At 35.4% G+C, this 12,627-nt stretch overlaps 1 protein-coding gene and 1 long non-coding RNA gene across 8 annotated transcripts in view; one reads left to right on the forward strand and one right to left on the reverse strand.

Annotated features, from left to right (window-relative positions):
• LOC141376138 (uncharacterized) overlaps positions 1 to 12,627 on the forward strand; it is a 1,062,333-nt gene that overhangs the window by 838,097 nt on the left and 211,609 nt on the right. The window lies entirely within an intron of this gene.
• LOC141376140 (uncharacterized) overlaps positions 6,399 to 12,627 on the reverse strand; it is an 89,190-nt gene continuing 82,961 nt past the window's right edge. Inside the window, exon 3 of the long non-coding RNA XR_015499619.1 lies at positions 6,399 to 7,022. This is a non-coding gene — a long non-coding RNA (uncharacterized LOC141376140). The remainder of the gene's footprint in view (positions 7,023 to 12,627) is intronic.

Consider the following 12,627-nt stretch of genomic DNA (forward strand, 5'->3'; position numbering starts at 1 on the left):
AACCCCTATGTGCGCTGGTACCCACAATAATGAAATGATAACTCCTGATTTAATGATATTATTTCCCAACTGTACTATTTCATATATTATGTCCTGCCGTGATTCTGATACTACATTTTTAATACTTATGAGTGCTGAACTTGAATCAGACGCAATGACTGCTTTAATTGGTTTATTGTCCTCTACCCACTTTAGAGCCAACCATATCGCTACCAATTCTGCTGTATAAACTGCTAAATTATTATTAATTCTTTTTGTAACTTCAATTTTTAACTTTGGAATACTGAATGACACTCCTACCCTTTGTCCAATTCTTGATGCATCTGTGTATATTTCAGTTGTTTCACTGTATGGGCTGACAGATTTTGAGTTAATGAAACTTTAAAGAGACATTTTGTATAAATTAAACCCAGCAGAATTGTTCACCTTACTTGAAAGATTAAATTTTTTCAAACTCAAAAATAAGAAAAAGTTCTAAATACTTATCAAGGTTAATTAAGATAAACGAATTTTAATGATTTAAGTTAATAGTACTCAATTCAATTAATTAGTTACAGCATTAGGGTTTACAGTGTAGTAAAAGCACATGTGCTTATCCTATTTTATCTATATCTGCATATTTTGGCAAGTCTTAAAAGTTGCTATTGCGATTTTTGACATTTTGTAAGCAAATCTGCATAATTATTATCATTATTATTATTTTTTTTAAGCACTGCAATGTGTCCGGCATATACAAACACCAGCTGAACACCCTCTGACTCAGCCATGTTACATTAGCCATGCCCTAAACCACTGCTATTGGTTGATCTGGAAAGTGATTGACAGATTTAGGCAGCACTAAACTATTTTATGGTACCCAGGAGGCTCCACTAAAAAAACAAGTGTGGGAAGTAAGAATAGCATAAATTATGTTTTAAAAGAATGTTGTTGTCAACTGTGCACATTAGTAAAGGATGTGAAAATGCAGGCGTGATTTAAAAATGATATTCACTCACTAAAGGCTTTTTTAGTAAGTCATAGATATAGATGTATTTCAGTGTACTCGAATGAAACTCTGTGAAATGTCAGAGGGCTACTTTGATATGAACATACTGCAGTTTAAATACTTTTTACCCATTCTGGCTTTTACAGAAGTCAGTGCAACTGTGCTTTGAATATGCAGTGATCTGCTTTGAGCTTAATGTATCCAAATATAAGCTTTCTAGCTTTCAGAGAAAACTTCACAAGAAAGTCAAAGCCTATGTGCTTTTATACTACATTTTAAAAGTGTTGCATTTTTGCAACGTTACAAGTCAGAATTGCAGTTTTTTTTTTCTATTATTTTTTTTCTCTGAAAGTATGCATAAACATCATGATTTTTTAATGATTTTTTTCTTCCTAAAAATGTTTAGGAGGGAAAAGTAATACAACTCAATTTCAATGCTTGGAGTCTCTAAAGGTTATCATTCAACGGCAAGAAGAATTTATTTTAAAACAATTTCATTCACCACGTTGTTCAGTAATTGTTCCTGCTTGTCGTCAACACACAAACCGATTCTTTCCCGCCGAGATTCCCCTAGTTGAGCGTTCGTCAGGCTCACTGAAGCTTTCTAAGGCTGTGAACGGTAATTCTCTGCAAATGGAAAAACTCTTTCAGATTATGCTAATGTTGCACCATGGGGCCAAATTTGTTGTTTTTGTCATGTTTTCTCATTCAAAATACTATGAAAGCTGTATTATTCTCTTTGGTCAACCATAAAGCGCACATCAGAAAGAGAGAGAGAGCGTTTCTTCCAAGGTCAATGCAGTGGGCTCTGCTTAAACAAATTAATCTTTTAGCTTCAGGGTTGGAGGGAACATCTATCAGCGGTGTAATATGATAACGGAGCAGGAAAGCGGGAGAGAGAGGTGCTTAGCCCAGGCTTACACTGATTCATTTCCTAACCTGACACAGAACCAGGTATTATACCGACACACACACACACACACACACACACACACACACACACACACACACACACACACACACACACACACACACACACACACACAGAGCTGTTGTAGATCTGCAGTGCTGGTTATTACACAACTGTGATTTGTTCAAGGTGACAGCACAACCTGAGACGTAGATGGAATATGTAAACATATAAACATGCACTCAGGATAACATAAAGAAAGTCTGCCTGGGACTTTCTATGAATAGAGTACGAAACGTTTTCTTAAACTCTTAAAAATGATACTGTGTATACTTTTAAATAATTATTTTATTTTATATTGTCAATAATTGAAGAGTAAGAGTGGTGCTTAACCTTCATAAAATACTGTATAATGATACGAAAAACTGTATAATGGTATACCTTACTTTGTATCGCTCTAGCAATCAACACTTATACAACACATTTACAACTTATGCAGTAGAGGTCTATAATGTGTGACAGACATTTGCAGTTAAAATGCATTTATAGTACAAGTGTGTTCTTATTTTTAATTTTTGTGACTTGACATCTCCCAATTAAACATATACTGTAGTATATGTAAGTTGCAATATGATTATATAACTCAAAATCTGACTTTACATGTCATACTGAAGCTTATATGGCACAATTTGTCACAGTAAGACTTTACATCTGACTTCATGTCACAATAAGACTTACATCTCACAACGGGAGGTAAAGTGTCACAGTGAGACTTTGTAACTCACAAGCTGACTTTATTTGTCATAATGAGACATAATGTCACTATTTGACTTTATATCCTGCAGATGTACAGTATTACGATGACAGTTAATGTTCCATAGTGAAATGAAATGTCAAAATATGACCTCACGATGAGACTCACACTATGGGTTCTATTTGGGCTCTAAATTAACAACCTAGATGCAAAGTCTAAAGCACATGGTGCACTTTTGGCCACTTTACTTTCTCTTTACTTTTACTCCTTTACTCCTTTACTTTCTTGGATGAGGAAACAGTCTTGTACACACTCCACTGGAGACATCTATTAGCCTACATATTTAATTTTGTTTAAGCGCAAAGATTTGTTTCAAAACTATTTCTAAAATCAGTTCTAATTTTAAGCAAACAAATGAATGAACAATAATAATGAAGTGTGGTCAAAGTGAGTTACATCCAAACACACATCCTATTCTTTTGCCCCATATGTTGAAGCATATACTTTTTTCAAAACCCAACAGGTGGACAAATCTTAACTAGTTTTTATTAAAACAAATACAAATATGCATATAATAAATAATACTACTAATAATAACATTATATAAAAGCAAGTTGTCATAAATAAACTGAAAAAGTCACGGATGTCATGTATGCATGGAGGCAGTGGTTTTTATATTTATGTAGAAAATAATCATTTTTGTAACATTTTTAATCCTTTATTTTTTTTTTTTTCATATGTGAAGACATTTATGTATTGCTGAACATCTTGTGTGTATTAAGCAATGTTTTGGACCTGCATAGATGCATAACTAATTTGCTCTGGACTTTAGACCAGCTTTCTGCTGATCAGTGGCGCAGTCTATTTCAGATCCTCAAAATAGCAACGTGTCAACATTGCGCCTTAACACATGCACCTCATTTTATGCCAGGAACACCCATGAGTCCACAAAGTGGTGCAAATGGATTTGCTAATTAAACATCATGGCACAAAACATGAAAATTATGGTTGCGCTGGTCTGAAAATAGCAAATCGCGCCAAACGCATTTTGCGCCTTATTGCGATGGGTGTATGATCTCACAATTTGACTATTTCCAATAACAAACTTTATTTCACATTGTATATGCTGTTTTTTATATTGAATATATGCTGGAGAAGTTATTCATGCAAAAAACTGATTAATCTTAATGTTATTAATCATTAGTATTATACATTTTATTATTTTATTTAAGATTTAAAATACTTATGCAACAAAAGATCTATGTGACAAAACATAGACATAGACAGAGTAGTATTAGTATTATTTTTTGCACTTTCAGTGCATTCAGAAAGTATTTAAAGCGGTTCACTTTTTCAACATTGTTTATGTTACAGCCTTATTCTGAAATGGATTAAATTATTTCCTCTAAAATTCTACCTACAACACCCCTTATTGACAATGTGAAAAATGATTTTTTTTAAATTGTTGCAAATTTATTAAAAAAAAAAAAAAAACTGAAAAAGCACATGTATATCAGTATTCACAGCCTTTGCTCAACGCTTTGTTGATGCACCTTTGGCAGCAATTACAGCCTCAAGTCTTTTTAAATATGATGCCACAAGCTTGGCACACCTGTTTTTGGGAATTTTTGCCCATTCCTCTTTGCAGTACCTCTCAAGCTCTATCAGGTTGGATGAGAAGCAACAGCCATTTTCAGAGCTCTCCAGAGATATTGAATAGGAATTAGGTCTGGGCTCTGGCTGGGCCACTCAAGGACATTCACTGAGTTGTTGTAAAGCCACTCCATTGATATTTTGGCGGTGTGCTTTGGGTCATTGTTCTGCTGGAAGATGAACTGTTGCCCCAGTCTGAGGTCAAGAGCACTCTGAAGCAGGTTTTTGTTCAGGATGCCTCTGTACATTGCTGCACTCATCTTTTCCTCTATCCTGACTTGTCCTCCAGTTCCTGCTGCTGAAAAACATGGTATTAGCCTGGTGATAAGCGGTGCCTGGTTTTCTCCAAATGTAACGCCTGGCATTCTCTCTAAAGAGTTACATTTTTGCCGTCTCAGACCAGAGAATTTTGTTTCTTATGGTCTGAGAGTCCTTCAGATGCCTTTTGGCAAATTTCAGGTGAGGAGTAGCTTCCGTCTGGCCACTCTACCATGCAGGCCTGATTGATGGATTGGTTCTCCTCTTTCACACAGAAGAATGCTGGAACTCAGACAGAGTGACCATCGGGTTATTGATCACCTCCCTGACTAATGCGTAGTTCAGACTGCGTGATTTTAGCCCCGATTTTGGCTCGCCGACAGGTTTTGAGAAATTGCAGACAAATGCCTGAAATCACAGGCAAATCGCTGCTCGTGCACGTGAGTGACAATCACACAGTATGAACTATCAAAGACGCGATCTGGGAGAATTCAATTCACGCCGTGTGAATTGAGTTTTGACTGAAAATAACATCAGCCATCGCCTACAGCCAATGAGAGAGCAGCATTCACTTGTGTGTGCGTGTGTGTATACCTGCTGCAGGCCAGCGGGATGCTGGGGGAGAAGTTAAAAGCGCTCTTTTTCGGTTTATTTGGACCCACGAAATGGAGTAAAAACTAGTGGAGGTTTGACAGGACTCAGGAGCAACTGTGACTGTTTAACATTTTAAACAGAAAGAAATTAGTTTATTATCAACGTTGAGGAAAAATGGCTAATTCCCTTTAAACCCAGGTGAGCAAACATGTACATGTTCTACCCATTAAAGGCTTTTTTCTCATTATGTAGTTAATAACAAAATATATACTATGTGTTTTTGGCTGTGAGACGTAGTTTGGACGAAGTTGTCAGCGATTCTTCCTATTGTAAATCCATCTTGCAGTGTAAACAAAGCAGCGACGAAACGCTAGCCCAGATAGTCATGCAGTGTGAAAACATCTGTGACATGACTACTTTGAAAATCATGCAGTCTGAACTCGGCATAAGGCCTTTCTCCCCTGATTATTCAGCTTAGATGGCCAGCTCTAGGAAGAGTCCTGGTGGTTCTAAACATCTCCCATTTACAGATGATAGAGGCCACTGTGCTAATTGGAACTTACAGAGCAGCAGAAATTTTTCTTTAACCTTCCCCAGCCTTGCGCCTCGAGACATTCCTGTCTCTGAGGTCTACAGACAATGTCTTTGTCTTCATGCTTGGTTTGTGCTTTGACATGCACTGTCAACCCTGGGACCTTATATAGACAGGTGTATGTCTTTTCAAATTATGTACAATCAACTGAATTTTACCATAGAAAAAAAAGAAAAGAACTCCAATTAAGCAGCCGAAAATTCTCAAGAATGACCAATAGAAACAGAATATGCCCGAGCTCAATTTAGAGCTTCAAGGCAAAGGCTGTGAATACTTATGTACATGAGATTTTTCTGTTTCTTTTTTATTTTTAATAAATTTACAACAATTTCAAAAAATCTTTTTTCACATTGTCATTATGGAGTATTGTGTGTAGAATTTTGAGGAAAAAGATTAATTTAGTCCATTTTGGAATAAGGCTGTAACAAAAAAAATTTAAAAAGTGAAGTATGAATACTTTCAGTATGCACTGTAAAGGCATGTATCGCTGGTAATACAGTAGGCCTCAGACGATTAAACGATTAGCATCACTGTAACAAGGGCACCTTAAAATAAAGTGCAACCATATGTTTTATGCTGCGCATACCTACAGTATGTTGACTATTATACATTTACCAACCAAAAATAGAACTAAATTCGAACAATATAGTTTAATGTAATAACAATGTTTTTATTTTTCTGGATATAGAAATTGCCTTTATTATACAGTACATATCAGGCAAGTCTAGGAGAATTTAATTGCCCTAAATTGAGCCTGGTACAATGTGTGTGTTTATCAGAGAAAGTGACAAATCTGCTCAAGGTGTAGACAAGATCGAAGTGAAGAAAGGGAATTCTGTTTGAGTGGACAGAGCTCCTGAGTCTGCCGTCGATGGGCAATGACATTTAAAGATGCACATGCTTACGGTAATGCAGTCTACACATGTCTCTTTGAAAAAGAGAGATGAATTAGAATTAGACAGGAATAGACTGAGTGATTCTCAGTAGGCCGATCCAAGGTTCTGCAATGGGAATAACTGGCATTTAGACAAAAGGCTAAATGAAGACACTGTCTGCTGTGATTTTCACATTTTCTCCTTCTCTCTCTCTCTCTTATCCGTCTAGCTCATAATCACTACCTTCTGTCTTTATTTCTGTCTTCCTGTCGTGCAATGCATCCCACAATCCATTGCTCTGTCGCACAGGGTTTGGTGAAAGCAGTGAGCGTTTCATGCCTGATTCCTCGGATGTAAGGCTCGTCTCCTGCAAGCAGCCAGGCGGAAATATCAGTGCTCCTCTGAGGAGAAAAAAAAATGAATGAGAGAGAGAGAGAGAGAGAGAAAGAAGGGAGTAACCTCTCCGCCCATCCCGCTGCAGCTGCTTCCAACAACCTGAATTCAAATCAGAAGAGACAATGCTGATTACAAATACTCTTGTCTCTCAAAAGAGCACCCCCAATCCTCACCCCAATTATTATTGAGGAAGAAAGATGGAATGAGATGTTGAAAGAAAGAGAGAGAGAATTTGTTATTAAATTTGTTTTGACACAGTGGCAACTATTCATCTCAGGGATATTCAGATGCGTTCCAGAGGGATGCAGAAAACCTCCTTGAGGACATTTCTCTTTGCTGCTGCTTCTTCTCTGAGGATCGTACATTGAGCAATGTGAAATTAGAGAAATATTAACTCTAAATAGATAGTATTCTAGTCTAGTTTTTTTTTCATACTCTTGTTATTCCAGATGTATGACTAACTTTTAATTTCTTTCTTTTAATGTAAGACTAAAGGCCCATTCTCACCAAGCACTCCAACTACAAAGATGTAGTTCTGTCACTCTAAATTTAAAACAACTGTTTAAACCACAGTTAAAATGATATAGTTGTAAAGAAACAACAAAATTAGAATCACTTTCAGAATATATTTTATTTCTTAGCTAATGAATGATAAAACGGCTGCAAAGCGCAGTGGGTAACAAATTCGCCCTACAGCAAGAAGGTCGCTGGTTTGAGTTTGGCTGGGTAAGTTGGCGTTTCTGTGTGGAGTTTGCATGTTCTCCCTGTGTTCAAGTGGGTTTCTTCTGGGTGCTCTGGTTACCCCCACAAGTCTAAAGATATTGCGGTACAGGTTATACATATATTACACAAGCTGGAATCACTGGTCAGATGTAAAAAGCATAAACCAAAATAAACAGATTAATCAGTGAGTGTGGTATATTTATTATTACATGCATAGTTATTGTGTTTGGTGTGAAGGGGCCTTGCCAAGCACTTGAAGATTTTAAGCCCAATTTGTCTGATATGTTAAAGATAACTTGTTTAGTTTGTGTTTTTCAGAAAATTAAGTATTAATTGAATAAGTCATTCATAACGGCAGTTCTATTGTTTCTTTTCTGAATGAATCAGTGTTTAAGTGCTTCTGTCTCGAAAAAAACCTTATAACAAAAGAGCTGAGTGCTAGTAAACTTTTCTGAATTCAGTGGGTACCTTTTTTTTTGTTTTTGAGTACATCTTTAAGTACATGATTACATGAGTAATTTATTCAAAACATTGTTTTTAGTTCCCTAAACATTCTGTGCTTTTGAGTAAATGATTATAAGACTCATTCATAAAGACAAATTGCATGCATTCTTAATGGATGCTTTTTTTCTATGAACAGCATTTTTTTTTTTTACGAACCAAGTGTTTAGATATAATAGCATTAGGAACAATACACTAGCATGCATTGGGTGTGCATAAATTGTGTGCTTCGCATGCATTTGTGTATTTAATAAATCATTTGAACAAATCAGTGACTTATCATAACAATGATTACTTGATAAGTTTCCAAATTAACCCATATTTTAAACAAACTGATTAAGTGATTGAATCACTGACTCATTCATTAAGGCAGCTGCTTGTTTAGAATTTGAACAAATCAACGTTTTGAATAACTAAATGATTCAGTCACTTGTTCATAAAGACCCTTAATTTGTTTCTAAATAAATGAGGTCATTTGTTTTTCCAACCAAAGTTTGTGAGATAATTCAATGATTCATTCCAAAATATGGTCACTTGTTTCCCTCCCAAATGAATCTGTGTTTTGAGTAATACATCTGAGTCAACGATTCAACGACTAACTAATATTCTTGAGTGATTCAATTTTGTGACTTATTCATCAGCATCATTTACTTGCTTAAAGATTTAGCATGCAGATAGAGGTGCTGGGAAATTATCTGTTCAAATTCATTATAACAAAAACTGAAATGTTGTCCATATGAATACTGACTTAAAGCACCAAATTCAAGTACAGTGTTCAGCATATATAAGTACACCACTCACAAATCTTTCTATTAAAATCATATTTTTAATAGGAAGCTATATGCAATAGGGATGCACGATATATCGGCTGCCACATCGTTATCGGCCGATAAATGCTATTTTTAAGATTATCGTTATCGATCTGATGTCTAAATTAAGCCGATATCTTTAAGCCGATAAATTACGTAATTGTACAGACCTGCGTGCCGCGCACGCGTGGGCGGAACTTGTTCAGACTTGCCCAGTGCACTATAATGGATCTGTCCCACACTGTTTATTCCTTCAAAGTCTGTCATTTATTCATGTGGAATTGCTGTACGTTAATAAGTCAGTAAGTAACCATGTTCCTTATCATTGTAGATGTGTTTGATTGAGTGTCATTGTGTATTATGCTTTAAATCACCTCAGGAAAAATATTACATGTGTAAACCTTTCCTGCTCCGTCTCTTTGTTGTGTAGAGATAGCAGGGGATTTTAACTTATTTCTCCAGGGCCGAATAATATAAGTTTCGTGGTAAATTGCCTTCTCTTTTAGTTGCAGCTGGTGAATGAACGAAGATACATGTAACTTGGTCCAAAATATTTATTACTTTCCGTGTGGTACAACAAATCAGTCACCTAAAACAGTCTCATTGCCCAAAAACCGCTCCTCCTTTCTCTCTCCCTCTCCCTCTTCGCTTCAAACACACACACCCCAAACTGCAGCTGGACCCGCACATTTTACAACACATGTTAACATAACGGTTGTTTGTAATCTGATTATTTGTTATTATCAACGCGTTGCTTGTCATGTTGTTGATGTAAGATGTGCTCAGTTTGATCGGAATTTTCATATTGATTATGACGAGCGCGCAAGCTGTCACTGCACACACACACACACACACACACTGTAGCACGGGGGAGAGGTGAATCCAGTCATAGAGGCTCTTGACCAGCCGCTCATTCTGTCTTTATATTCTGCTCTGTGTTTGCCATTAAGTCAGCTCAATGCAGGTTTTGAATAAAAATCTGACTCTGATGGCAACTCTGCCTCGACAGTTAAGTGAATCTCACAGCGGTTTATCATAAACTTTTTATCGATCATTTTCCCCGCAATTGACAGCAAGAATGAACACAGAAGCGTTGTCTGATTGAAAGCAGCAGCTTCATGTTCAAAAGAATCTAAAACACCAAAATAGGATGAATCTGTGCCGCATTTTCTAAACGTACTATATATATTTAGCTGTTGGCTTGGACGGTGGCTCTGAACTGTCAGAACACCTCCAAAAAAGGCTTTTTCGGACATGACGTATTTGTACATGTGCACATCACTGTAACCCGTTTTATTCAATGCCATTTGAGCTGGTTTCAGTCCTTAGTGCTTTCATTTTCATTTTATTTAAATATATTTAACTTGCTTGTTGATTAAATCCCATTTTGTTATTTACCCTTATTAATTTTATGCAACAGTCAAGTTGCATGTTAATTTGCTATGAAGAAAAGGAAGTAATGTATTTTTTGCATGCTGATTTATGTGAAATCTTGAATATAGGTTTAAAATCACCTTGCAATTTTGAAGTTTTTTTTGCTTTGAGTATAGACTATTTAGTTCATAAGAGCAGTTCAATCTTTTATGAAGTTTGCTGTATAAAAAAAATATATTATTTTGAAATTTTATAAATATCGGCCTATACATATCGGCTATCGGCCTCCAAGTCTGAAGAATTATCGGTTATCGGTATCGGCCAAAAAATCCATATCGGTGCATCCCTAATATGCAATATTATATTTGTGCATAAACATTAGATTAGTCAGTATTTAAGCCAAATCTGAAGCTTATCTAACAAAGTAACTTACAATAACTTTCCGAAAACTAGTGCACTTACATTTATATGTTATAGAAAGAAATCAAATAAATACAAATTTTAATAAAGAAGAAAAATCAATAAAAGAAAAAAAAGAATAAATTAATAATTATTATTTGCAAATTTTTTTGCAATATTTGTTCTTGAATTTAATTACTATCTTTTAAATTCTAAGTATGTTTGGTGACTAAATAATTGTTTTAAAAATATATATGTTTAATAAATCTGTTTTGTTTAAATGCATTAAAATACATTGCCTATATTCACAGAGAAATAGATACAAATATTCATTTTCAAAATGGGGTGCACTCAATTATGCTAAGCACTGTTTGTGTAAGAACTGGCTTGTAAAAGAACTAGGTTGTGATTCATTTTGGTGAGTGTCCTTTAAAAATGTGTGCGTGTTGTTGGGGTGAACATGTGTCTGTACTTATTCATTTATGACTTACAGCTCACCGTCACACAATCTTACGATGACAGGATGAATGATGTCATAGATAGCTGAGTAAAGGGAGAGAATAAAAGACAGATGGCCAAAAGACAAGAAAGAGGGATGGCGAAGTACACATCACACGAGTGGCATGACAAAGCTCATGACATGCCGACCTCCTTCGACACATCAATGCCAAGCTCTTGCTTAACAGCACTCTTAACTGCCAGCGGAAAAGGACAAAAGCATTGTTAATTCACTGGCTGATTTCATGCAGATTACATTCCTAATTATCGCTGCATTAGCAATGCTAAAGCACACATAGACAGGTGTGACCCCCCCACCCTCCCACCAAGAGTCACAGTGTATAATTAACATTCAAGGCAGCTGTTGACAGACACAGTGTTGAGGGGTGAAGGCAGTGTTTAAGACCCGAGACCTTTATCAGTTTATGATTGCAGGCTGATGAGGATGAATTGTCAGTTGGGCTTTATTTTTCACACATCATTTTCTTTATTTAAATATATTTCATTTAATTTACTTTAAATATAACTAGGAATAATAATAATAATAATAATAATAATAATAATAATAATAATAATTATTATTATTATTATTATTATTATTATTATTATTATTATTATAAACATAATAATAATAATAATAATAATAATAATAATAATAATAAAGTAATTGTTGAAATTACTCAGATTTTCTTATTTGCAGGTTTTTTATGTGTAATTGTAAACGATTTAGTAATATAAAATATATAATGCTACATTTTTATCAATAAAAATATATATCATTTTTATTTTGGATGAAATGTGTCTTTCAGAATCGCCAGCGATCCATGCTTGTAGATTGCTGAGAATTATTCACTTTAACTACAATTCCATCACCATATGGACTACAAATCCTGCCATGCACCTCACATACACACCTGTTCTGATTGATGATACACACACAGACACAGAGAAGCTTATCATTGATTCATTACCTAGAGTATAAAGACACCTCTCATTTCAACACCTATTGCTGAATCTTGTTCACTGTTTATTATAACACAAATTGTTTCTTGTCTTATCTTGCCTTGTCTAGCCATGTTTTTGACCCCTTGCCTTGTTTTATTGTTTCTATTGTTTTGGCTGCCTGTTCTGACCATTTGCCTGTTTTTGACCACGTCTTTTGAATTACCTTCATGTAACCGTTCGCTCATGTAATCTAGCTGTGCCTGCTTGACCATTCTCTGTGTAATAAATACTGCAACTCCATTGTCCAGCATCTGACAGTTAAAACAAAGTTTCTAACAACAAAAATACTTTCCTCTTTTTT

This window comes from Danio rerio, chromosome 9 (genome assembly GCF_052040795.2).
Source record: "Danio rerio strain M-AB ecotype USA chromosome 9, GRCz13ab, whole genome shotgun sequence".
NCBI classification, from domain to species: Eukaryota; Metazoa; Chordata; class Actinopteri; order Cypriniformes; family Danionidae; genus Danio; species Danio rerio.